Source organism: Paroedura picta, chromosome 1, assembly GCF_049243985.1.
Source record: "Paroedura picta isolate Pp20150507F chromosome 1, Ppicta_v3.0, whole genome shotgun sequence".
Taxonomy (NCBI): domain Eukaryota; kingdom Metazoa; phylum Chordata; class Lepidosauria; order Squamata; family Gekkonidae; genus Paroedura; species Paroedura picta.
The window spans coordinates 168,726,196-168,753,241 of record NC_135369.1 but is presented as its reverse complement, the minus strand read 5'-3'; the positions used below and the strand labels follow the sequence as shown (position 1 = coordinate 168,753,241).

Below are 27,046 nucleotides of genomic sequence, written 5' to 3'. Positions count from 1 at the left end.
CAATGGAAAGGAAGGCACCGTGTGGGGCCCCTAGAAGAGTGGGGCCTGTAGCATGTGCTACATGGATAAACCAGCCCTGGGAAAACGTCCTAAAAGCCATGAAAGCAGAGGTAACAGGAAGACACTAGGCCCATTCCACACTTGTCAAATAGTGTGCTTTCAAAGTAGATTTTCCTGTTCCGCACAGGAAAACCCAGCCACAAAAGCACAGCGAAAGTGCATTATCCAATGTTTGCAGAATGGGCTCTAGTAGGTATGAGAGCCATATAATGATTTAATATCCTGTTTAAAAGAAAGGGGAATGTAGTACTGTGGCCCCCCCAAAATGCACCGACCCATCAATCAGCGTTCTATACAGCCAGCTCCATTAAGCAGAAAGCAGGTTTCTCTTGAGCTTGATCCTTAGGAGAAGGTTGTGTAAAGTGAGTCTCATGAAGCTGCTTTCTAACCCACTGATCTGTTACGGTCGGTTCTGTCTGCTCTGATAGGAAGCAACTTGTATCTGGTGGAGATTTGTTACCTACTGCCTGATGCCTTTCACTGAAGACGCAGGAGCTTTAAACAGATACCTCCTGCATGCTAGGTAGAGGCTCTACCACTGAGCCACGTACCCTGCATGGCCTTTGCACTTAAAGCCATAGAATCCCACTGAGTTAGTTGTTTGGAATGAGTTTGTACAGACATGCCGATGAGCTGTTTTACCACAACACACTGAACATGCTGCCGAAATCATTTTGGGGCCGATGTGTTCAGCGTTGTGTAGTAAAACAACCCCTTTGATATATATACTTACAAACCCATTCCAACCAGATCACACAGAGGGCTTCAATGTTCTCAAGTGCAATAAAACTGGTAAAATTTAGACAGATCTGTTGCACTAACAAAACCCCAGGACGTATTGAGCTGTATTGTTCTTTTTGCAAAGGAATATTAGATATTAAGTGTCACTGTCACTAAGTCAGAGTGGATTGTTTCCCATTAAGGCACTTATTTCCCTGATTTCAGTAGATGTACTTCAATGTTTAAAGTCAAACCTAATTTAAAGCAAATGGAGAGGCCTCACGTCCAAATGGTTCATTACGAGAATAAGCTTTTTTTTTTTTAAATCAGGAAAACAGCCAAAGGCAATACGTGTTGTATAACCTGCCATCTTTGAGCGTGCTTTCCTTCCCCCAAAGCAGTCAGAAAACAAAAGACACATCAAATAGGTTAAAACAATTTTGGAAATGAAATCTGAGTGTTTATCGTGGGATAAACTTGCGCCTTCACTAGGGAAGTTGCTGCATTCCACTGAAGTGGAAAATCGTTCTTATCCCTTTTACCACAAAAGAAATCTAGTTTATGAAATTATGCATGGGGTGGAGAAAGTAGACACAGAGAGGGCCCCCCCCTTGCTCACATAATACTACAATTGGGGCGGCACTCAATAAAGTTGATTGGCGGTAGATTTGAGACAAGCAAAAGGAAATGCTCCTTTCCTCAGTAAATAGGGTTGCCCTCCAAAATAGGCGCAAAAAGTGATACAGACCTTACTTAAAATAGTGTCTGAATTTATAGAACACACTAAAGGGTGAGCACTATCTTGCCCTACTGCATATCAATATTGTTGTACTGCTGTACATACAAAGACATATTTTCATATATCATGCCTCGGTTGACAATAGATTAAGTTACAGATCCGGATCTCTGCCATGACACCTTGGAATGCACAAAGGCATGTTGTAGACAACGAAGGTAACGGAGTTGTAAATCACATACAGTATTAGAAGTTAATACGTAGTAGAAAGTGAAAATTTCAAACTGACCTTTGGGTGAGACTTGGAGAATTAGGTTTGTTTGGGGCCAGGTTTATTTATTGATTCATTTAATTTATAAACCACCCCTCACTGTGGCATCTCGGGGCGGGGTGGGGATCTACATGATATACACTGCTGAAAAACGTGTTGTGTAAGTAGAAAACAATGCAGTGAAAGCAAGACAATATGTATAGACTAGGGGCAAAGCCCGTTGCATTCAGGAATACAACGGGTGCTAGATTGGGGGGTGGTGGTGGAAGTGCAGATGGCCTCCCCCTCCCCCCAGGACCTGGAAAGTCTGCAGGCAGCTGTTAGGGAACTCACCGGCAGGGGCAGCTCTCACGCAGCAGGGATCTGCAGCCTCAGAGGGAAGTGGAAGGAGGAGGGATGGTCAGGGGTGAGGAATGGAAGGTGATTGGCTGGCCACTGGACAGACAGGCAAGCCATTTGGAGGAGGAGGCATTCAGGGGCGGGACAGCCTCCCTGAGTGGGTTTTAAGCGCTGAGTGGCACTTAAGCCATGAGACACGCTCCTCCTCCAAAGCCTTACAAGAAATATATTATGTAGAACAGATACTGTGCACAGTAGTATAGTTCCCCTTTCTTTACTAATGGACTTTAAAACCATCCCAGAACCTTATTGCCTATGTAAAAATGTCCTCCTGAACAATTTTCTTTTAATATTGAAGTGTTATATACTTGCAGTACACTGCTCCTGCTGCCCCTGCCAAGAGGGGTGACGGCTCTCACATATGAGACTGCTGATATCCTGCTTATCCAAGGTTATGCAGAATTAACTGTCCACCCTGCTGACTGGGGACTGAGAAGCTCATGACTAAAGCCGTGTGGGCAGGTGCTGACCGGAGTATCTGGGGATCTCCCCCAAAGTCTTGCACTGTTACCAACTTGGCAGCAGCAAAAGAGCAAAAGAATCCTATAGGTCCCAAAGCATGGTATGAAGATAAACAGAGAAATGAATGTATAAAAAATGTTTTGTAATTTCTCATTATATTTATATATATACTGTGTTTATTCTAAAGGCTATTATGCTCTGGGAAGGTTAGTTGTGTTAATGGGCTTAAAACTTGTACTAAGATAAATAATTCCCCAGCTAGCGACATGCATAGTGGAGTTCAGGCTGAACAAAAGTGGACGTAGTAGAGGACCCCCCCCCTCCCACCCCTTTAAAGCCCTGAGTGGCTCATGTAGTATAGATTCAGCCCTGGAAACAATGAAGAACAACAAATCTGTCAGCTGTTCATGGGTGTTGCTGGATGGATCTGGAAGAGAATCTGAAAGAAAGCCTTCAGCATATGGACATTTATCTTATTTGGTCATCACTGGCGTTTTCAGGCGATAGAGTTAAATGTTATTGAAAGCCCTCGATTTAGTGAAATGCGTGATTCTCATAATGCCAGGCAGCTTTCCATAAGCATTTGCTAAAGAAGCCGCATGCTCGGCCCCAGCTCTCCAAATTGGGTCTGGCATATTGCGTAGATTGATCCAACAGATGGTTTTGCTGCTTCAATACGGGTTCGCAACCCTCCCCGGTCTTTTGCCGTTGATCGTAATGGGCTGCTGCAAACCGAAGAAGCAGCTTTTGTTCCCAACAGGAACCCTGTTATCTTCGGGTCCTTAAAACATGTTTTGAGACTCTCTTGCCACTTTCACCAACATTGAAAGGCTGTGTTTCCAGACAGGCATTCTGTTGTCTGTTGCTGGCAGATGTGGAAACTCAATTTGCATCTAATATTCTCTCCTGGAGTTATAACTTCATTCCTGGGCAGAGATCTCCTGGGACTATCACTTCACCCCAGGCAGTAGAGATCAGTTCACCTGGATAAAATGGTCATTTTAGAAGGTTGACTCTATGTCAGAGGTGGCCCAACTGTGGCTCTTCAGACATCCACGGACTACAATTCCCAACACTGGCAGGGACTCATGGGAACTGTAGTCCATGGACATCTGAGCGGTTTTTCAGTGGAACAGGCTTCCTCGGGAGGTGGTGGGTTCTCGATCTTTGGAAATTTTTAAACAGAGGCTGGAGAGCCATCTGACGGAGAGGCTGATTCTGTGAAGGTTCAAGGGGGTGGCAGGTTACAGTGGATGAGCAATTGGGATGTGAGTGTCCTGCATAGTGCAGGGGGTTGGACTAGATGACCCAGGAGGTCCCTTCCAACTCTATGATTCTATGATTCTATGAAGAACAACAGTTGGGCCACCCCTGGTCTATGGCTTAATCCCTGCTGATGTCCCTTGCTTCTGCAAACCCTGCCTTCCTCAGCTCCACCTCCAGAATCCTCAGGTATTCCTAACCTATCTGGTCAACCAGTTGTGATTATGTGACTGGGACGAGACCACCTAGAAAGCTTTCAGAGCAGTGTGGGGGTTCGAGCACATGCTATTGGGTTCTGGCCCAGTGTTGTAACCACAGCACTGGCTATCATTGAGTACATGATGTGGGGAGCATTATGTGTTATTCATGTATTTCAACCACAAATATTGAATTAATTTAGATCCATCTGCAGATAAAATCTCTATGTTGATGTGGATTATTTCCTGTTTCTGTCAAAATGTTGCCTTTTGGAAGAATTGTCCTTTGACTCTTCATTAATAGGCCACCCTTAGTAAGAGTGAGAAATCCAAACTTGTAGAGAATTGCATTTTAGAGAGCAGCCCTAAACAGTTTGATTCAGAATCTGGATTAGGTCTGTTCAAAATGGGTGGTTTCTTAGGATAGTACGGTTAGAAACAAGAGTGTATAGCCAACATGATCCATAGCATGGGTAGTCAAACTGGGGCTCTCCAGATGTCTATGGAGTACAATTACCATGAGCCTCTGCCAGGGCTATGGTCATTGTCATCCATGGACATCTGGAGGGCCACAGTTTGGCCACCCCTGATCTACAATATACAAGTTCCTCTTCTTGTCCTGTTGTGTTCTCTGGTCCAACATATTGTATAGGTTTTTTGGGTGTTAAAACCTGAAACGTGAAGAAGATAAAAAATAGATTTTCTTACTCTTTGCAATGGCTAGCCTTTATGAAGTTTTCCTTAGCTGTAACTGTGATGCAACCTTAGAAGTCTGGTCCAGTTAGTTTTGCTTCATGGTGGACTATCAAAATTTTATATTGCCACAGTTGTGGCAAGGAGGGAAGTATTCCTGTTTGTTTACTGCACTCATTCTCACCTCTGTGTAGTCTTTAGAATCTGCACTCTTGAAAACAGACCCTCTCGCCTGCTCTGCGGGTATGAAATTGCTGGTAGTCCCGGCCCCCCAGGACATCTGTCTGGCCTCGACCAGGGCCAGGGCCTCTTCGTCCTTGGCCCCAACCTGGTGGAATGAGCTCCTGGAGGAGATAAGGGCCTTGATGGAACTTGCGGTGTTCCTCAGGGCCTGTAAGACGAGCTCTTCTGCCAGGCGTTTGGTTGAGGCCAGGGCGGTCACCAGTAATGACATCTGTGGATCCCTCCCCATATATGTGATCCACCCCGGATGGACAGGATTAGGCGACCATCTATGCTGATTTGGCTGGAACAGTGATCGGGTCAATTAGTACCGTCATCTTTCTCTTGATGTTATTTTTAGTTCTTGTATAACTGGTTTTTTATGGGTTCTTATACTGTATTTTACTGGTCTTTATGTGTAAACTGCCCCAAGACGACTTGTTGTGTGGGGCAGTATAAAAGTATGAACATAAATAAATGAGGTATGTACAGACAACATAGGCAGAGATACTTGATGATGCCTCAGATTTCATCTGATTTCATCAGCTCTTGGAAGCTCAGCAACGCTCAGGGAACCCATCAAGGAATTCCACGGTTTTGCCATAGAAGCAAGCCACCACTGAGCGTTTCTTCGAAAACCTTATGGGGTTGCCGTAAGCCTGTCGCAACTTGACAGCACTTCCCACTACCAACTTCTCAGTGGCCCGCGTTGTCATATTAACTCAAGGGTTCCTTGTAACATTGCTTGAGAATAAAAGCTTCTGCATCCATTGAATGTGGTCATTCTTGGGGGGAAGGGGGATGGGGTACAGGTTGTGCTGCTCAGAACACACGTATGTCTGTTTGATGGGAATCGCACCAAAGAATACCTTTCCGCTGAAGCATGCCTCTCTTTAGGGATTACAGCATTACTTGATCAAAGTCCACTGGAAATAGCTTTTGGCAAGAGAGTTATTCTCTGTAACTCTTCATTGGTAAAGCTGAAGAAAGGCGGGGTGGTTTTTTTTAAAGGGGCATCTTGGGGGAAAAGAAACAAAAAACCAGCACGGGATCTGAGTTGTCTTTCGGGACGGAAGCGGGGAAGACACTATGGCTTTGAGATCTTAAGTTCTGGCAATCACCGTGTTGATTTCTGCGCACAAAAACAACACCCGCACCCATCCCTGTTTGTGCCCAGCAGATTGGCTCTGCTTGAAGCAATGAATTAATAACGATAATACAATGCAGGCTTCGTGTAAATTTAAACATTGCCTTTTTGGCACGCCCAGCCAGATCCATTGTCATCGGCCGTGGTGCGCTGACACAATTCATCGAGTAAAGGAATGTTTGGACCTGTTTCCCGGTTGGATTTCTTTTCATAATGTAAGTCTGGGCAATCGTCACGTCTACCTGGCAGCGTATGGGGAGACACTTTCCTTGTAATTATTTCTAAGTTAAACTGTCTTTTTGACCCTAGACACAAACTACAAATTTGTATATATTTTACATGGTCTATTTCCATTGTAATAAACCCAGAAATTAGGCACAGGTTTATCTGGCAGCAGCCAAGAACCCCCCCCCCCTCCTCGCTAGTATTTAAACACACGTGTTAGCAATATTAAAGGAAATACTCAGGACCTCCCTCAACAAAACTCATGGGGCTTTTCTGAAACTTCCCAGGAGGGCAAATTGAATGGCAGTGTGGTAGAAGTTGGAGAAAGAATTTCCTATTTCCCACCCTGCTTCATTGACTTTTTCTACCTTTTGGGTTACAGTGTGGCAGTTACACACTGTTGGTGCAATCAGTTCTGTGCCTCTTTACTTACATGTGCTTATATGTTTAATGACACTTGCTATCCCATAGGGATTGGTACAAGAAGCCCTTTCACCAATTGGCTGCAATTCCTGTCCCCATGATCTGGCTCTGTGGGTGTTCGGTGAGGCTAAAGGAACTCTCACTCTTAAAAATCTTCTGGTTAGGAATAGTTTTCTTTCGATTTTCCACTAAAAACAACATGGTGTAGTTGTTAAACAGTGGCGGACTAATCTGGAGAACTGGGTTTCATTCCCCACTTTTCCACTTGCCCCCGGCTGGGTGACCTTGGGCTAGTTACTGTTCTTTTAGGGCTGTTCTCCCCTGGCAGTTCTCTTAAAACTCTCTCAGTCCCACCTATCTCACAGGTTGTCTGTTGTGAGGAGAGGGAAAGGACGGTGCTTGTCAGTTACTTTGGGACTCCTTTGGGTAGTGAAAAGCAGGGTATGAAAAACCCAACCCTTCTTCTCTGTACAGTTGTAACACCCTAAAATACCAGTTGAGATCCAGTTATTAGTCCTGGTAGGAGGGGAAAGGTTTTGCCTGTTGAATATCAACTGTTGTGGAGCCATGTTAGGGGAAGGAACAGAATCACTTTTCCCCCCCATGTCTATACCACAATGAAACTGCACCCAATGAATCTCTTGTTGTTAGGCATCATTCAGACAGAGATTGAGAATAGAACAGGCATTATTGCAATGCCCTTCTACGGATTTATGGTGCAGACTTATATGGAATACTGTGTACAGTTCTAATCACCATATCTCGAAATAGACATTATAGAGCTAGAAGAAATATAGAGCCAGGCCACCAAGACGATTAGGGGGTTGGAGCACCTTCCTTGTGAGGGGCGGCTGAAGAGTCTGGGATTAGTCATTTTAGAAAAGAGATGACTAAAGAGGGACATGATAGGGGTTTCTAAAACTATTATTGCCTTATAAATAGTACTAATAGTATTAGTATTATAAATAATACTAAAGGATTACACTGTTACTAGGGGCCAAGCCCGTTGCATTCAGGAATACAATGGACGCTAGATTGGGGCTAGATTGGGGTGGTGGAGTGGAAGAACTCTGCAGATGGCCTCCTCCTCCCCCCAGGACCTGGAAAGGCAGGGACAGCTCTCACGCAGCAGGGGTCTGCAGCCTCCGAGCCTCGGATGAAAGTGGAAGGAGGAGGAGGTGGTCAGAGGTGGGGGATGGAAGGTGATTGGATGGCCGCTGGACAGACAGGCAAGTCGGTTGGAGGAGGAGACACTCAGGGGCGGGACAGTCACCCTGAGTGGGTGTTAAGCACTGAGTGGCCCTTAAGCCATGGGACACACTCCTCCTTCAAGCCCTTACCAGAAATATAAAGTAGGACAGATTACAAATGTTGTAAGCTGCCCTGAGCTTTCGGGGAAGGTGAGCATATAAACTGGATAAATTATGCATAGGGTAGAGAACTTTTTCTTCCTCTCCCAAAATATTAGAACTCAAGGCCATCTAATGAAGCTGATGGGCAGTAGGACTAGGAGTAGGAATGGGCATAACCCAGCTAACGAACTAAAGCTCCTCACAAAGTGTGGGCAGTTTGTGGTTTGTGAAGCAGTGTTCATGAACTGAAGAAGCACCATGAACTTTCATGACTTTCACAAATGTTGATGTAGTTCATGGTGGGTCCTGAAGAACAGAAATGGCTCAGAGCCTAGAGCTGGCTGCTGAAGAAAGCACCTTTAAACAGCTGAGACATAAGCTTAAATATTAAAGGGGGATTTCTTGGGAGTGCTCCCGTTGGACCCTATACCCTGTTGTTGGCCCTCCAGTGGAACTGGTTGGCCGCTGTGGGAGGCAGGATGCTGGAATAGATGGGTTAGTCTGATCCTGTAGAGGTCTTCTTATGTTCTGATGACATCAAAGGAGATGAATACTGTAAGGCATCCAAAAACAAGTCTTTGTTTTAATCAAGTAGGGTTGCTGGCAGAGATAGCTTAGCCCAAGACTCTTCAGAAATGGGAAGGAAAATCACTAACAGCTAAAATCCATTTATGCCTGCCCAGATTGACAAGACTACAACAGTGTGACAACTAAATTGTCCATTTAGACCCACTGGAGCAATTACTGCAGCCAAGGATTTTAAAAAGGTTTTAAAAGTATCTCAGGCTAAATTCCAAAAAGGGTTACTGCAGCTCAGGGGTCCCCAGCCATTTTGTACCTGTGAACATTCTTGTAATTCTGGAAAAGGTTGGGGGACTAATCACAAAATGGCTGTCGCAGGAGGCAAAGCCTGTCACAAAATGGCTGCCGTGGGAAGTGGGACCAACCACAAAATGTCAGGTATTGATATCATATACAAATCTAGTAGTAACTTTTCACTATTTCATGCAGAAGTTCTGTAGCTGGATGTCTTTTAGTTAGGATTTTGCTTTTACTTTCAGATCTAAGTGGCTAAACTTGGTCCTTTGGAGTTATTTGCCACGCAGGTGCCATTTTGTAGAGATCCTGCTTTGGTAGAGGGTGGCATGAGTTGATCTAACAAAGGGAAGGAAACTAGCTTGTAAACTGTTACCTTCTCACTTAGAATGAATTGAGTGGCCTTTTGTTCTCTTTCAGCTCCCTGGTTATTTTAGATGTGACGGAAAGGCAGAGGATAGCAAGTGCTTAGGGCAGTGGTTCTCAACCTGGGGGTCGGGACCCCTTTGGGGTCGAACGACCCTTTCACAGGGGTCGCAGCAGGGGAAGCAGCTTGGTTGGGGGGGCGCCATCCACACAACAGCCTTGCGGGGAAGATCGAGATGGAGCGTTTGTCTGTCTGGAGCAGCGGAAAAGAGCGAGATCGACATGGCGGGACAAGAGGCAGAACTGAACTGAGAAACCCCAGAAAAAAAACGAATTAATATACAATCATGAACAATGGATCTTCACGCCATTGGTCAGTTTTGGTTTAATTTCTATGAAAGAACACTTGCATACTTTTATGGTTGGGGGTCACCACAATATGAGGAACCGTATTAAAGGGAAGGTTGAGAACCACTGGCTTAGGGATTCCTCTCCCTGCATGCACTCATGCACTGCCTGAAATTGTGACTATGTCTATAGGGATGCCCTGGTTTGCCTCATGTCCTCTTCACCTGATTTTTCGATCACTGGCTCGACAGTTTGTTGAACATTTATGGGTGCTTGGCAGATGGTTTCACTGTATTTCTTGCCATGCTGCATCACTACTCTGCTAACTTGTCAGTTGTTTAAAAAGGCTACTAGTTTCCTGGAAAATAATTTAAAATGAGCCACCAGTAAGTGCTTTGTGTCTCTAAAATGCTCCTGTTCAGTGTTCGTCCACAAAATGCTTGGTGATGCTAATGGTTACTGATAAGTTTGAATTATCAGCATCTTTGGGCATGCACAGTTTTGGGAAAATGTGACGCCAACCAGTTTGGGAGGTGCTTGTGGCTCCTCGGCATGAACTGAACAGACCAAAGGATCGGATAATGTCTGCCCTCCAACCTCCCAGCACATTAAATGTCACAGTTGAATGGGTTGATGGTGGAATTCCCAACACTCAGAGTTGAGTTTGGATGAGATGGGGGAGTACAGAGATAGGAAATGCAGGACATTTGCAGGTCTGCATGGTGTGGTAAAGTGTGATGGTCTCTAATCTGGACAGCTGAGTTCGATTCCCCACTCCTCTGCTTACAACCAGCTGAGTCACCTTGGACCAGTCACAGTCCTGTTAGAGCAGTTCTTCCAGGGGTCTCCCAGTCCCGCTTACCTCACAGGGAGTGGAAGTTGCGGGAAGGGGAGGTGATTGTAAGTCACTTTGAGACTCCTTCAGGCAGTGAAAAGCAGAGTACAAAACCCAGTTCTTCTTCTATTGGATTAAACACTTCTTACACAACCAGTTGTCTACTATGCATGTCCCCACCCCCACTCAGACACACATTTACCTCTTTCTACAAGTGCATCATTTTGCATTGTGCATTCGGTTCTTGTTCTGAGCTGTTTGTAAGGAAGATTTGGTTTGCTATTCCATCTAAACCCCCCACCTCTAGAGAGGTCTGCTTGGGGGACTAAGGAAATTTGGTCACCAATCCTGGGGCTTGTAGGGGGTCTTATGGCTTCAGAATTAAATGGAGTTTTATATAGGGTTTTTAATGGGGATTTATGTTTGTAAGCCGTCGCAAGTCTTTGGAAAGCAGTGGGATATAAGTTCAATAAATGACCTATTCCACAATATTTCTGGCAAGGCCTTGGAGGAAGAGCATGTCTCAAGGCTTAAGTGCCACTCAGCGCTTAACACCCACTTAGGGCGGCTGTCGCTGAGTGCCTCTTCCTTCTCCAACCAGATTGCCTGTCTGTCCAGCGGCCAGCCAATCACCTTCTGTCCCCCACCCCTGACCAACCCCTCCGCCTTCCACTTCCCTCCGAGGCTCAGAGGCTGCAGATCCCTGACGCGTGAGACCTGTTCCTGCCGGTGAGCTCCCTAACAGCTTTCTGCAGCCTTTCCAGGTCCTGGGGAGATGGGGAGGCCATCTGCAGAGTTCTTCCCCCCCTTCCCCCCCAATCTAGCGCCTGTTGTATTCCTGAATGTAATGGGCTTTGTCCCTAGTAATAATGATAAATGATGAAAATGCAGGATGAAGAAAACAGAGCAGGGTAGTCGCGAAACGGAACATATAGTGGGACGTGGTCTAGGTGAGGAAGGATTCGCATCTGAATTGTGAGTGTTGAATCTGTGAAGATGAACTCTCCCCTCAGCCAGAGTCTCATTGTCCACAGGGGTAGTCAACCTGTGGTCCTCCAGATGTCCATGGACTACAATTCCCATGAGCCCCTGCCAGCAAACGTTTGCTGGCAGGGGCTCATGGGAATTGTAGTCCACGGACATCTGGAGGACCACAGGTTGACTACCCCTGCACTAACACACATCAACCCAAGTATGTCGAGGTTATTGAACTGAGCCATGAACATGAGAAGATTTTGAATCAGTAAATGGCACCTGAAGGAATCTTCAGTCCAGCAGAACGAATGGAAAAAGCTTCGCGAGGAGCCACCGTAAAAGAAAAAATTTTAAAAACTATTCTTTCTGTCCTCGGGAAGCGCTTTAGCACGGCCGTCTCTGGAATTTCGTGGCTAGTGTCACACTTCACGATTTCGTCCCCCTTTTTACAAGCATCTGTGGTCCTTCTGAACTGAGTCATGCATAGCAGGGTATTTTAATGTTCTCTAAAGAAAAAGAGAACATGCAATAATTGTTTAAAAATAAACACCAGAGGGGCACAGACTTGTGTTCTTTGGCTTGGTGAGTATCTGGATGAAATAATTTTTTTTTTTGAACGGGGCTGCCAATTCCTCGTTTCAAAAGCCTGAGGTTTGGAAGAGGCTCACATCCATCCAGCAAGAGTGTCAGCACCAAGAAACCACAAACCCAGCTGGCCATCCATCAGAGGCAGTGGCTCGGGGAGGTCCAAAGGTGTCCCGTGGACCAATAAAAGACCACATGGGCTCTATTTTTTTTAAGGTCCCGTGGGAACAGAAGGCCCTTGAGGTTTAGTGTTTCCTGGAGAATAGGGCAGTCACAGGCCCTCAGAATTTGCTTTTAGTCAAGTTGTGATTTACTACGAACTGATAGGAAACTGCACGCACTGTCGGGAATTGGCTTTCTATGAAGGGAGTTCAACATCCTGCTTGCAGCCAGTGTGGCATAGGGGTTAAGAAGTGGAGGACACTAAAACGGAGAACCAGGTTTGAGTCCCCCACTCCTCCACATACAGCCAGCTGGGTGACCTTGGACTAGTCACAGTTCTCTTAGAGCTGTTCTCACAGAGAAGTTGTCTCAGTGCTCTCTGACTCACCTCCCTCCCAGGGTGTCTGTTGTGGGGAGAGGAAGGGAAAGGAGTTTCGGACTCCTTGAGAGCCAGCTTGGTGTAGTTGTTAAGAGTGGCGGCTTCTAGCCAGATTTGATTCCTTCTCCTCCACTTTCAGCCAGCTGGATGACCTTGGGCTTGCCACAGCTGTTCTCACAGAGCAGTCCTGTCAGAGGTCTCTCAGCCCCACCTCCCTCACAGGGTGTCTGTTGTGGGGAGAGGAAAGGGAAGGCGAATTTAAGCCACTTCGAGATTCCAACCAACTCCTCCTCCTCATTTGTGTAGTAACATGTGGGGTATACAAAACCATCTTCTTCCTAAGCGTCTTTAGAAGCCTCAGTTGGCACCAATGGTGCAGCTGATTCCTTTTAGGAAAGGAAGAGCCTGTTGTCCTCTCATCGTAGACAGTACTGTTGCCTGTGACCCATCTTGTTTATGAGGAGATCTGATAAAAGAAACTGATCCATATCTTTGTCTTCTTCTCCCATTAGTAATAAAGCCGGCTTTCTGATACTCAGTATGTAGTGGTGAGAGTACAGGTTGCATCCACACATCATTTGATATTGTACTGGCTTTGCACTATAGCAGTGGTCCTCAGTGTGGTTTCTGAGGGTACTGTAGCACCTGCCAACACCTTTTCCAGTGCCTGTCAAAAGTGGATGGGGTAAGGTGGGCCTTCTGGCCAGTGAGGCTTCTGACTGACCGTTGGAAATGTTTATTGGCTGTGCAGATTGTTAAGAATGTTACTTGGGCAGCTGCTACCATTGCTTCACAAGGATCTTCACTGTTTTGTCAGAGTCCTAAAGGTTGGGAAGGCCCTACTCTCTAGAACTATTCCAAACTGGATTCTCTTGTTCATATAGGAAAATCCAGTTGCAAATGATTGCTACAGCACAACAATGATGCATTATCCCATGATGTCTGGATGCATTATCCAGTGGTATGTGAAAGACCTAGGTACAAATCCCTACCATGCTAATTGGGTCCCGTCTTTTGTCCCACCTACCTTTTAGAGATGCCATGAGGATAAAATTGAGAGACCCATGTGAGCTGTCCTGGATTCCTTGGAAGAAGAGGGGGATGAAAGTGTGATTGATATAGATATACATGGCCTGTGTGTTCTTGTATGAAGGCATACGTATACATTGTTGGATTGTGCTATCATCCTTCACAGTCCTTCACATTCAGATTGTCTTGGTCACACGGGAAAATCCAGTTCCAAATTAGTGTTGAAGACAGCACACTATCCAGTGAAGAACGGGTGTAGCTTATGACAGTTGGCTACATGGTTTCATGGATGCTAAACAGAAATTTGGAACTATTATTATGTTATTTCAGGAACCTTTGTTTTTCATCAAATGTGTGCTTCTCACCTCAGCACCGAAGCATGTCTTTTCACCCCTGTTTTTACCTACCGTCTGGGGGGTTGGGGGAGAAGGGTAGACAATTGTAAACCACTTTGAGACTTCTTTGGGTAATAAAAAGTGGGGTACAAAAACCCAGCTTTTCTTCCTTCTCCTCCTCTTTCTCTTTCTCTTTCTCTTCCCCTTCCGTCTCCTCCTCTTCTTTTTCTACTTCTTCCAACTTTTCCTCCTCCTCCTCCTCCTCCTCCTTCTACTACTACTACTACTACTACTACTACTACTACTACTACTACTACTACTACTACTTCCTCCTTTTCCTCCTCCTTCTATTTTCTCTTCCTCCTCCTTCTCTCCTCCTTTTTCTCCTTCCTCTTCTCCATTCAGGATATAGTGTTTCTGGTGATCCTCACTGCAGTGTCTTGTCAGTTTTATTCATTGGACCTCTCTACATTTTCTCTTTGGCCTTAAGGGTTACAACCTCTTACACAGAAGGAACTCCCATTTTACACACTTTAAGCCTAACTAAGCTTCCTTCTGCATCATCAAAGGCTGACCTGAGATGAGAAACAGAGACCACTACACTTGATGTTTTACATCAGCATTATAAGCCTCTTCAGTACGTCTGCAGCTGAACTTTGGCTCAGATTGCTGGAGGTGGCTGGATGGACACATCCTTGCCTGTGACACACACATTCCTCTTCTTATAATTTCTTGTCCATAAACTGTGCAGATTCCTCTACTATTTCAGAAGCCTCTGTGCATGTGGGTGTGGAGAAATGTATATATCCGGGCCAAGGATGCTTCCAGCTCTTTTAGGATATATCTCCAGCCTTGGAGCACTGGGAGCTGGCATTGGCCTTAGATCTGTTTATTTGTTATGATGCCTTGACTTGGATATCAGCTAGGTGTAGTGGCTAGGAGTGCGGACTTCTAATCTGGCAAGCCGGGTTTGATTCCTCGCTCCCCCTCCGCATGCAGCCTGCTGGGTGACCTTGGGCTCTCCAAAGCGCTGATAAAGCTGTTCTGACAGAGCAGTGATACCAGGGCTCTCTCAGCCTCACCTCCCTCACAGGGTGTCTGTTGTGGGGAGAGGAAAGGGAAGGCAATTGTAAGCCGCTTTGAGACTCCTTTGGGTAGAGAAAAGCAGCATACAAGAACCAACTCTTCTTTTTCTTCTTGATAATAAAAAACCAACATTAAAGCATTGCGTATTAAAACTTTTTATTTCATCTGGAACGCCATTTTGTTGGTTTCCTTCTTTGGCTTTGATTTCATTCTGATCATCTGCACTGATCACTCGATCTTGCACCACAATGCTATGTTGGTAGCTGCCATGGTCATAACATTGACGTGCACCTATCTGAAGAAACATTTCTAGTGCATGACGGATAGATTTGTTAGCACAAAAATTATCCATAGTCCCTTCTGTCTTTATTCATAGACATGAAAACCAATTGTAGATTTTAAAAAAGGGCCAAGGTTCGTAAACTAAGCAATGATTAGGTAGTCCCATGTTCTCCACTGAACACTTTCTAACTCATATCAACACCTGCTTGGACATGCTTCTTTTGACCCTCCTCTTGAAGCCTATTCCTTAAAATGCTCCTGTTTTTAATGTCCAGCAGAAAAGAAAATACGCAAGTACGCCTATTTCATGAAAAGAAGCCTTCCGGGCAGTGAAGCCTTTGGCTCACCCCATTGAAGATCCTAAGTTCTGACACGGCGAGGAATTCTGAAAGCCTTTCAAGGTATGCTTCTTGGAGTAAACATGACAGCTTGATGAGCAGGACTGCAACCAGATGTTTCGCCTGTGATTATTTCTGAATGGTGTACAGAAAAGTGCAGTGCCGAACACTGTTTTTCCCCCCTCCCCCAACGATAAATTTGTTTTCTCAGCCACAATACTTTTGATGCACAGTAGCCTTTGAGGAACTTCAGCTCCTCTCCGGCCTCAGAACCAGTCCCCGAGTCAGTCAAAAGACATCTGCTCAGTTTTAGCGGTGTGTTGTCAGCCAGTTGTTCGCAGAGGGGAACTGCGACTTGCCAATCTGTGGGAAATGAATCATGAAAGAGGCTCAGATGCTGGCGACAGGTCCAATGTGAGCCTGAAACAATGTTTGCTATGTTTTGGAAGGGTTATTTTCGTAAAGGTTTTTGGCCCAGAACCCCGTCGCTTGATTGCTCTCCCTGGGTATTTCACCCCCCCTCTCCTTGATTATTTTAATGCTAAGTACGTTTCAATCCCTGTGCCTTGATTTATATCTCTAAATAAATCCCCCTATTTATGAAGATGTAATGTCTCCGGGGTCACCGAGGTCCCAGCCGCTCCGTGTACCAAAAGAGACGTTACCTAAGAGATCCATGAATCAGAATTGGAGCAGATGGAGGGACCTGTTTTTTTTTTTTTTAATGCAAGCCCATTTAACTCTTGGGGAATCATAGAATCATAGAGTTGGAAGGGACCTTCAGGGTCATCTAGTCCAATCCCCTGGGAAAGTTGCCCAAAGGGCAGAGAGGGACGACTGAAGAAAGTAACTGGGGTTAGGTGCTCTGTGAGTATAATGTTTAGATATTACAAGGAGCTGAACTATGTCTGAGGGATGATTATGACTTATGGTGGATGCGAGATGACTTTGGCAGCCATTTCAGTCATGGAGACTGAAATTCATTCCAAAAGGCGAAACATGTCTAGATGTTAAACCAGTGGCTGATATCTTAAGCATCACATGCCTCATGCTATTCCATTGCCAGAAAGAAGTGGATGTAATCAACAGACCTGGGCCCATTCTGCAGACATTGGATAATGCACTTTCAGTATGCTTTTGTAGCTGGTTTTTTCCTGTGCAGAACAGGAAAATCTGCTTCTAAAGTGCATTGAAAGTGCATTACCCAACGTGTGCGGAATGGGCCCAGATCAGTTGGATGCAGGACTTCCCCCTTGCTGGCTATGGGAAGGGAGAGAATCTTGTGTAGAAACACAGTACCATTAGAGTAGGCAATAGGAACAGTGTATATGCATGTGCTTCCGGTCTCTCAAGTCCACATTAAACGATCTACGTGTTTTCTGTTGATTTGTGTCTCTTTCGACGGTATAAGGTAGAAAGAAGAAAGGAGCCATGTCATGCTCTCATAAAAAGAAGGACAGGGGCCTCAGTGGGGTATAATACTATGGAATCCACCCTCTAAAGCATCCATTTTCTCGAGGGGAACTGATCTCTGTACTCCAGAGATGACCTGTTATTTTGGGGGATCTCCAGGTCCCCCCTGGAGGCTAAGTGAAGAAGACAACCTGTCAGCCAAGAAACTGAAGGAAGAAGAGCCAAGCTGACTTGTGGACCCCCAGGTTATACTAAATGTGAAAACCTAAATTGTGGACTTGATATTCTTCAACAAGAAAAAAATATTGTATTGAGAAGCAATCCTGTATTGTAAAATTGAGTCACTGAAGAAGGAATTTGAAAATGAGCTATTCTGGCTGTGGACTCGTTTTGACTGGGCTGAAATAAAGAATTTGCCATCATCAGCTTGGTTCTTCTTCCTTCGATTACCTGGACACTGGCATTCCTAGGATCATCTCATCTGGAGAAAAGAGCCCAGCGAGGCCCAAAGCAGTTTTCAGTGTTCAGTGAAAACGTGGTGATGGCACCATCAACTAGCTCATGGGTTATGTTTGGTCACTAAAAGTCTTCAAAACTGCTCTAGTCAGTTTGCACCATCAAGGTATTCTACTAAAATGGAACAAGAACGGCTGGTTAACAATCCTTCTGTAAGTAGCCCCAGGCAAAGGGCTTGCTGAGGAGAAGTGGAATGTCTTGGTGCTTGTTTTTCTTGCACCTACTAAAGTATTGTGGGTTGTCAGAGTTGCCAGTTAGAAGGGCCCTTGGAATTACAGCTACAGAGAGCAGTTCCCCTGGAGAAAATGGATACTTTGGTATTGTATCCTGCTGAGGCACATGTCATCCTCAGGCTCGATCTCCAGATCTTCAGGTGTTTCCCAACCTGCACCTGGCCACCCTACCCCCCTGGGTGGCAGGGGGGACCTGACAATCATTGCATACTACTTTACGATAAATGGTTAAGACTATATGGTAAACCTGGGTGTATTATGTACATACCAATCTTCACCAAAGTCAGCTTGCTGACCCTGTTAAATTGCCCCCTTTTAAAATGCTCCTGTTTATGCATGTGTGCTGATACTGCATGGTTTTTTTGTTGCATACCATACGAGAATGTAGTAGCTGTTTATGCATTTGAAATATCTAGGCTGACAATCTTCAAGTGGGAGGAGAACTTCCTCTGGGAGGTACTGGGAGCTCACTGGTCAGCAGCAATGTCACCTGGTTCTCACTTTGCCATATGCTGCTGGCAGAGCCTTATGGGAATTGTAGTTCATAGGCTTTCCTTTCAGCCATTAGTGCACGATAGCACAGGGCAGGAGGGGAAAAAAACACTAACGTTTATGAATGTAAAAAATGGCGTCCTTGGAACCATCTTAAAGGAAATGTTGTAGCAAAGTAAGTTTACAACTTGGAAAATGGCCTATTCTTCACACAATAGATAATGCACTTTCAATGCACTTTAGAAGTAGATTTTCCTGTTCTGCACAGGAAAATCCAGCTACCAAAGCACATTGAAAGTGCATAAGCCTATGTGTGCGGAAGGTGTTCACTGCTATGAGGCATGAGTAACATGCAGAATCGAAAATATGACAGTGGGGATTGGGTGGCTAAAATGGTGCCACATTTAAAATGGTGCCACAAATAGTATTTGTGAGATTTTAACCAGTGCATAATACCCCCTGGAGTTCCTTTAGTAACAGCACATAATTAGGTTAGTTTAAGCCTGTGGAAACCAGTGGGCTTAGACTGGAGAACTGTACATAGCAGGGGTGGCCAAAGTGTGGCTCTCCAGATGTCCATGGACTACAATTCCCACGAGCCCCCGTGAAGGGCTCATAGGAATTGTAGTCCATAAACATCTGAAGAGCCACAGTTTGGCCACCCCTGCTATATAGGACTGCATCATTAGAGTCAGAGATAATAGAAAACTGATACCATTAAGGAATAATCCACAACCACAGTGTCCATGTGTGGAATGCTGCATTGGGTCAGACGGCCAGAGATGCAGTTTTGTGAGATATCTGTAGCGGCCTGGAGGAATTCTATACAAGACGAGTTGGATGCATTACTTGGAGAACACCGCTGAATGGAGAGAGCTAGGCCAGAGCTATGCTTGGCTGTCTTCCTGTGGAATATGTAAGTCGTCTGACAGGGTCTCCAGAACACCGACTTGTATAATTCAGGGAGGCGATAAAGTTGAGGAAACAATGAATCGGTGCTCGTAAACGTATCTTGGACTCGTGGGTTTCATGAGATGTCTTCAACATGACAAGGATGGAAACAGTCCTTCAGTCCCTCTCCAAAAAGGGGGAGGGCTAGGAAGTGGGGGGGAGAAATGTCCATTTGCCAAGAATAGCAGGTTGTAGAGCCTGATCCCCTGAAACAACGTGCTCCGAAGCTGCTGATGTTTTTATGGCTGGTGGGGAAAGCTGAACCTCGGTGCTGTTGTTGTCTGACTGTGAAAGTGCAAATTGCCAAGTGCTTGTTCTGAATGTAACATCGGTACTAAAGGGAAGCAGCGTTTATATTTGAGCTGACGGCTTGGAGATCTGGATAGTAAAATGGCAAGGATTGATGATCGTGCGGCTCAGAGGACTGTATGAACCCAACTGTGTTTTTATTTGATTTTTCTTGTTGTTGTATTCGCCTTATGTTCAACCAACCAGAGTTCTTAGAAAGCATTCACATGTACGATTCCACAAAGTGGGTGCGGGTTCAGCATTTCTGTGTGAAACTGCAGTTTGCATCTATCTGAGTGAATCTGGAACTTTGGTTGACAGATCTGGACATCCATGTTTTCTGAAAGCATGTTTTTCACGAGCCCCTTTTAGAAGAAGAAGAAGAGTTTGTTCTTATATGGCACTTCTGCCTGAAGGAATCTCAGAGCAGCTTACAATCACCTTCCCTTTCCTCTCCCCACAACAGACACCCTGTGAGGTAGAAGAAGAGTTGGATCTTATATGCTGCTTTTCCCAACCCGAAGGAGTCTCAAAGTGGCTTACAGTCGCCTTCCCTTTCCTCTCCCCACAACAAACACTCTGTGAGGTGGGTGAGGCTGAGAGAGCCCTGATATTCCTGCTCAATCAGAGCAGCTCCATCAGTGCCGTGGCCAGCCCAAGGTCACCCAGCTAACTGCATGCGGGGGAGTGTGGAATCAAACCCGGCTCGCCAGATGAGAAATCAGCGTTCCTAACCACTAAACCAAACTGAGATGCTTTAGATTAGGGGTTCCCAAAGAGGGTGGTACCACTGAAAGATACCTGAACAGGTTTGCACAAGATCACCTTTCGAAGCCCAGGAAGGCAGCAACATACTGTGGACTTCCCTAAGAAGGCCACGCAGGTTGGTTTTGCAAGCTGGGGTGGTTCATCACCTTCAGTGGTGCAGAAGGTCATCATGGCTATTTGAGAGCCATCTATGCAGGGTGCTGTGATTGTTGCTTCAAGCCTGACTTTGGACCCTCCCAAAGTGACCAGAACAACATTGGCTGGTAATTCCTGCAAGGTAGAGACTGGCAAGGTAGAGACTGTGCCTTCAGGTACGGAATTTGGTTGAGTACCAGTACCTGGCTTGCAAAGCATGGGAACACCAGCTATACTAACATTGGGGAACTGTGACTCAGAAAAGTTAGGTTCTTCCCTAGGCGGAGATGTAATCGGTCCCCGATGGGAGACCATCAAGGTGGTCAGAGGGAGGGGGCGATGGGAAACCACCGCTGTCGGTGCCTTGCAGTGGAAACCTTCATGGTGGCCAAACTGTGGTTCTCCAGATGTCCATGGACTACAGTTCCCATGAGCCCTTGCCAGCACATGTGCTGGCAAGGGCTCGTGGGAATTGTAGTCCATGGACATCTGGAGAACCACAGTTTGGCCATCCCATCAGAAGTCAGCCTCAACTTGGCGGTGCTTTCCACCACAATTAAGCTTGATGCCCTGAGGACTATGTTTCCCTGGTTACCTGGCATGCAGCTCATCTGTTTCCAGAACAATGTCTTAGGTTGGAAGAAACAGAGAGAGAGAGAGAGAGAGAGAGGAGTCTTTCTTCTTCCTGCCTGCTGTCCAGCAAGGTGACAACATCCAAAAAGGAAGGAGGCGAAGAAGAAGAAGTGTACGAGGTCTTCTCTGCCAGAGAAAAGTTTGGGACTTGGCTGCTCACGGTAGTGTTGAAGGTGAGGATTAAGAGCTGTTGAAACTCAAAGTATCAGGAGTGCTCATGTTCTTCCCTCTGACTTCAGCATTCCAAGTTTCATCTCTTTGTGTCTAAATCACACTAGTTCCCGATCGCTGTTCTTTTTGCCTAGACTGCTCTTTCTCCAGGCGTCGGTTCTGTCTCTCTCAAACGTTTTGTTTTCTAGTCTCCTCTACTTGGCTTTAACCATCTACGGTAGGGATGCCAGCCTCCAGGTGGACTTGTGAGCGTGCTGTAACATCACTCTTATGCAAGGCTAGGGTCCATCAGAATCAGCACAATGTTTGTCTGGCTCTCCTGTGACTAATGGAAAAAGAGGTTCAAATTACCTGCCATGTCAGTCAAGCACTAGAGCCAAACGTGAATTAAAGTTTTAATGCAGGAGAGCCAGCATGGTGTAGCGGTTAAGACTGGTGGTTTCTATTTTGGAGAACCAGGCTTGATTCTCCACTCCTCCACATGCAGCCAGCTGGGTGACCTTGGCCTAGGTACAGTTCTCTCAGAGCTCTCTCAGCCCCACCTGCTTCACAGCATGTCTATTGTGGGGAATGGAAGGGTAGCCGATTGTCAACAGCTTTGAGACTCCCTTGGTTGGTGAAAAGTGGGGTATAAAACCCAAATCTTCTGCTTCTGTAGCCCTTCAGTGCTATACTTTAAGGGCAAAGCCACAGAGCCCAACGTGGATTTCTATTTAAACAGCATTATATTTTCAAAATGTGTCAGTGCATTCGTCTGCATTGATTCCTTATATGGGACTTCATTTTTGTATACTGATTGTTGTGGAGTTCATGCTCCTGATAATAGATTGTACCTCTGATGACCACGCCTGAATTTGTGCTCTCAGTACTGTTTTTGCATTGCTGTCATCTCTCCTGAGAGTTCCCTCCATATTGCGTGGATTTATCTTTATTTATTACCTAGACCAGATGCCAAGCCCATCACATTCAGGAAAACAACGGGCGCTAGATTAGGGGGATGGAGTGGAAGAACTCTGTGGACGGCCTCTCCCTTCCCCCCAGGACCTGGAAAGGCTGCAGGCAGCTATTAGGGAACTCACTGGCGGGGTCAGCTTTCACACAGCAGGGATCTGCAGCCTCCGAGCCTTGGAGGGAAGTGGAAGGAGGAGGGGGTGGTCAGTGGTGGGGGATGGAAAGTGATTGGATGGCTGCTGGACAGAAAGGCAAGCCGGATGGAGGAAGAGGCACTCAGGGGCGGGACAGCCGCGCTGAGTGGGTGTTAAGCGCTGAGTGGCACTTAAGCCGTGAGACACACTCCTCCTCCAAACCCTTACCAGAAATATATTATGTGGAACAGATTTCTTAGGCCTCCCCTCTCCACAAGGTCTCGGGGCGGATTACATCAGAGCATAAAAACAGTTTGATTACAAACACATCTAAAACCCAAGAGATCCTCCTAAAAACAATGTACGGTTCACAGTTTTATCCATAGTGGCACCATCCAAGAATCCTTACTCTAATGAGCCAAGGCCTACTGTTGGTGGTATTCTCCTGTCTGGCCTGGTTCAACATGGAGCATGCAGCCTGGGTAAGATCCCCAGGTGTGGGTCTGGGTGGGACCCATATAGATGACAGATGGTCTCAACCAAATGCCGGGCGGAAAAACTCTTTTTTACAGCCCCTTCGGAACTTTGCAAGCTCCATAAGGCCTCCAGGGCTCCTTCCGCACCCATAGGATAATGCACTCTCAATGTACTTTGGCAGCTTGATTTTCCTTTGCGGAACAGGAAAATCTACTTCTAAAGTGCATTGAAAGTGCATTATCTATTGTGTGCAGAATAGGCCCAGGTAGGGCTTAGGGGCCATTCTGATGTTAACACTGCTTTTGATTCCTGAACGCTGGCTTGTTCATAACCATGAAGTTCTGAAATGTTTCCCTTAAGAGGAGGTGGTAGCTTAAGACATTTCCCCACAACACCCAGAATCCAGGGTGTCTCCTGAAGTTTTTGCTTGGGGTCAGTGGACTTGCAGAAGCAGTGTAGTCGGTGCCTGCAGAAGAAGACAGGAGTAGGCAGACATCACTGTCCTCTCGTAAGAACACTTAAGAGCCAATAATGTGTTTTGAGCAGCTGAGGGTGGGAATTCTTGTTTCCTTCTGGGCCATCATGCCTGTGGTCACAATGTGTTCAACAGTACGTGCAATTTGTTTCTAGCTACTAAGCACTGTAATATTTCGTGCCATGACTTGTGCAGAACACAGAGACAAAAAAGAACCCTCATTTTTTGGGAGGGTGAAGGGAGGGTTAGAGCCTCAGCTGTGCTTCTAACCTGCTGTGGAATGAGAAGAAATATCCTAGCAAAATGTTTATTCGTTTATTCATTTCCATTTTGATTTTTAGACCGCCACTCCTGGAAAACGGGAGTTTGTTGCATTAGTAGATAGCATCAACAGTCAAAAAGAAAAGGAGGAAAGTTAGGAGAATAGGAAACCATGCATGTTAACTCGAGCAATATGGGAAACATGTTCTGGACAGAAGAGGTCGATGCTTGGATGCTTTGGGGGCCTGCCCGTTCCCTTGAGAGAAAAATCCACATTGTGATTGTCTACTGCTGTGTCAAACCATGATTAGTTTGCATGAATTGTTATGCACACGTTGCATGGATCTGCCTTTTGTATCAGATCTGCCATGGCCGTCTCCATGCTGTCTAAAGACTTGTTTGATAGCCTGTCTCCAGGGGTTTTATGTGCAGCTTTGCCTTAATCCAGCCAAAGCATAACTGCTTTTGATTGGTAAAAGACAGTGACATGTAGGAGTAAGCTTCCTTGGCTTTCTTGCATTGATAAGACAGTCTTTTGGCAACCCATCTTGCTGGAGACCCGAGAGTTATTGGGAATCTTTCTGTGTTTTCTTTTCATTTTAAGCATCTCTGCCACTTGTAGCTCGCTCCACCTCCCATCTGTAAACTACGTCTGGGATGAAATATTTCTTTCTGTAGTACAAATGTTCCTTACGTGGCCTTGCAGGATATTGGATTACTGAGGTTAGATTTACTACAACATCTCTACTATTTGTTGGAGTCCCTTGTGGTTGCCATGAAGTTGTTCTGCGTTAATCAAACCTAGAATGTTTGCTCAGAGAGAGGGTAAGGTTGTAAGGCCAAGATCTGACAGCAGATAGGAAGAGGACAGAAAGTGCCTCATGGATGCTCTTGACCTTTGGAAGGTCAGGTGGGGCCACTGCGATATGGTCCAGATAACATGGAGAAGGAGCATCTTCCGTAAGCATTATTTCCCTTAGCCCAGATGATACCCATTTTCAATGGGGTTATGATATGTAAAAGCCATCCTTCCCTGATATCCTATTTAGAGTCCTCCCTCCCTTCCTCCTTCCCTCCCTTCCTTCCAATGGAACCAGCCTAGAGAATTATATGATTTCCAGTACATAATAAGAGTTCAATAAAGGAAGCTTTCCTGCATATGGGAAGAAAATCTTTAAATATAACTATAGATTATTTACACAGTTTGAGTCCTATTATTATGTAATTAATTTCTACACTGCCCTCCCAGCAGACCATCTCAGAGCTGTGTACAGCATTGATATTCTCATGAATAGTTAAAAACAATCCGTTGATACAATTAAAACAGATAAAATTGGTTTAGCCACAATCATTTAGGTCTTAAGTCTTAGTTCCGGCTAGCAGCATCAGAATGACAGTTCTTCCAGAATTAGAATATATTCTGGGGCCGCTCATAAGATAAGGTGACCAGATTGTCCCACTTTGGGAGGGACATCTGGGGGTACCTGGCAAATTGAACTTATGTTGAAATTAAATATATATACATATATTGCAATACTATTTTTGTGTTCTATGCGTTCTATGGAACTTTTTGTTACTCCATATAGACCAAATTTTTAACCAAGGAACCCCCCCCCCCCCCCAGTCAATGGTGTCCTGCTTTACCAATGTTAAAATCTGGTCACCTTATCATAAGAGCAACTAAGTTTTATTCAAGATGCACACGACAACTTATTCTTAGTTGGTCTTAAAGATGACATTAGACTCAAACTATGTTCCACGACTTCGGACCAACACAGCTACCTATATGTTGAATCTATAGTTGAATCTATAGTTCACTTATTTACTAAAAAGTTCATCAAAGAGCTCTGTTGCTGTGGCACACTGCATTGATGTTTTCATTGGGCCATCCACTATGACTCCAAGATCTTTCCCTCTCAGTTGCTGAGTTCAGTTCTTAATAGCATATACGTGACGTTGGGATTTCGCTTTTGCTCCCGTGTGCATCACCTTTTACCAGTGGTTCCCAAACTTTTGCAGGCTACTGTTCCCTTGACTCCCAGGTGACATCCCTAGTGCCCCCCCCCCCCCCGATGCTTACGAACACACACCACTTTCCTGTGCTAGGCCTATTGCAAATTTAAAACACACTATATGGCCTACATTTCTTTTTGTTGTTGTTGTGCAGTGGCCTTATTTCAGTCTGGGGAAAAAATGTCCTTTGTGAAAGTCCTTTATAAAAGCTATTTTTGGGTCCTCATTGGGGAGAAAGACAGATGGGGAAAGAACGAGAGAGAGAGAGAATCAAGCAATGGAAATCCCACGGCCAGAAGCAAGCAGGAGATGGAGACTTTTGGGGAGGGGTTGTCAACCCTGGGCTAAGCAATTCCTGGAGAAATGGGGTGGAGTCTGAGGAAGGAAAGGAGCTCAGCAGGAATATGATCCCATCCAACCCACCTTGTTCAGGAAGCTAAGCAGGGTTGGCCCTGGTCAGCACTGGGATGGGATTCTACCAAGGAAGTCCAGGGTTGCTACTACCCAGAGGCAGGCAATGGCAAGCCACCTTGGAACATTTCTTGGTAGACTGCTGCCCCCTACTGCTCCCAAATTCCTCACTGCGTCCCTGGATCCTTCCACCATTCAGGGAGAGGGGCGTAGCGCCCACTGGGAGCCCATACCTTATATTTACCTACACAGAACTTCATTTGTCATGTAGTTGGCCACTCGTCCAATTTGTAGACTGCCTACTGGAACCTTGGTTTTCACTATCCTTAGTAGTTTTGTGTTATGGGCAAACCTGGCCACTCCACTGCTCTCTCTTGGTTCCAGATCGTTTATGAACAAATCAAATAGCACTGACCTCGATTCTGATCCTTGTGGGACCCCACTGCTCATTTGCCTCCGCTGATACGACAATGTTAACAGGCCATACAGTGTTAAGGTAAAGGTAAAGGTATCCCCTGTGCAAGCACCGAGTCATGTCTGACCCTTGGAGTGACGCCCTCTAGCGTTTTCATGGCAGACTCAATACGGGGTGGTTTGCCAGTGCCTTCCCCAGTCATTACCATTTACCCCCCAGCAAGCTGGGTACTCATTTTACCGACCTCGGAAGGATGGAAGGCTGAGTCAACCTTGAGCCGGCTGCTGGGATCGAACTCCCAACCTCATGGGCAAAGCTTTCAGGCTTTCAGGCCTTACCAATCTGCGCCACAAGAGGCTCTTATACAGTGTTAGCTGAAGGCAATAATCGACGGTTTTTATGTTCCACGAGTATTCAGTGAAATAGGATAAAATTATTTCAGAAATGCAGGCAGGAAACTTATGGCAGGGGGAAACAGTCATCGCAACCACTCATTATTAACCAAATGCCTTTGAGAGGGGCATGCTCGTGGCGAAAAGCTAGATGTTTCTGGTAGCCTTTCTGTAGAATGGGGGCTACTTCAGGGAAGACTGTGCTCATGTA

At 45.6% G+C, this 27,046-nt stretch overlaps 1 long non-coding RNA gene across 2 annotated transcripts in view; it reads left to right on the top strand.

Moving 5' to 3' along the window:
• LOC143820477 (uncharacterized) overlaps positions 1-27,046 on the top strand; it is a 50,296-nt gene that overhangs the window by 11,814 nt on the left and 11,436 nt on the right. The window contains exon 2 of one of the 2 annotated variants that reach the window (XR_013225380.1): positions 15,644-15,769. This is a non-coding gene — a long non-coding RNA (uncharacterized LOC143820477). The remainder of the gene's footprint in view (positions 1-15,643; positions 15,770-27,046) is intronic. The other variant, XR_013225370.1, reaches the window with a different exon arrangement.